The sequence below is a fragment of the Bison bison genome, unplaced genomic scaffold (genome assembly GCF_000754665.1).
Source record: "Bison bison bison isolate TAMUID 2011002044 unplaced genomic scaffold, Bison_UMD1.0 scf7180017864388, whole genome shotgun sequence".
NCBI classification, from domain to species: domain Eukaryota; kingdom Metazoa; phylum Chordata; class Mammalia; order Artiodactyla; family Bovidae; genus Bison; species Bison bison.
Window position 1 is genome coordinate 802,490 of NW_011494960.1, and position 758 is coordinate 803,247.

The 758-nt window shown below is 44.3% G+C and overlaps 1 non-coding gene across 1 annotated transcript; it reads right to left on the reverse strand.

The window, feature by feature from the left end:
* Positions 1-234: 234 nt before the first annotated feature.
* On the reverse strand, positions 235-307 carry TRNAL-CAA. Its single transcript has one exon. It is a non-coding gene; the product is annotated as a tRNA-Leu (tRNA).
* Positions 308-758: the final 451 nt, after the last annotated feature.

The following is a 758-nucleotide window of genomic DNA, read 5'->3' on the forward strand; positions in this document are numbered from 1 at the left end:
CAACAGACGGGTTCCAAATAGCGAAAGGAGTACGTCAAGTCTGTATATTGTCACCCTGCTTATTTAACTTATATGCAGAGTATATCATGTGAAATGATGGGCCAGATGAAGCACAAGCTGGAATCAAAATTGCCAGGAGAAACCCCATGGACTGTAGCCTACCAGGCTTCTCCATCCATGGGATTCTCCAGGCAAGAATACTGGAGTGGGTTACCATTTCCTTCTCCAGGGGATCTTCCCGACCCAGGGATCGAACCTGGGTCTCCTGCATTTGAGGCAGAAGCTTTAACCTCTGAGCCATAGGGAAGCCCTTCAATAACCTCAGATACGCAAATGACACCACCCTTATGGCAGAAAGCAAAGAGGAACTGAAGAGCCTTTTGATGAAAGTGAAAGAGGAGAGTGGCTTACAACTCATTCAAAAAAACTAGGATCATGGCATCTGGTCCCATCACATCACAGCAAATGGATGGGGAAACAATGACAGACTTTATTTTTGGGGGCTCTAGAATCATTGCAAATGGTGACTGCAGCCATGAAATTAAAAGACACTTGCTCCTTGGAAGAAAAGCTAGACAGCATATTAAAAAACAGAGACATTCCTTTGCCGACAAAGGTCCATCTAATCAAAGCTATGTTTTTTTCAATAGTCTTGTATGGATGTGAGAGTTGGACCATAAAGAAAGCTGAGCACTTGAAGAACTGATGCTTTTGCAGCTTGGTATTGGAGAAGACTCTTGAGAGTCCCTGGGACTGCC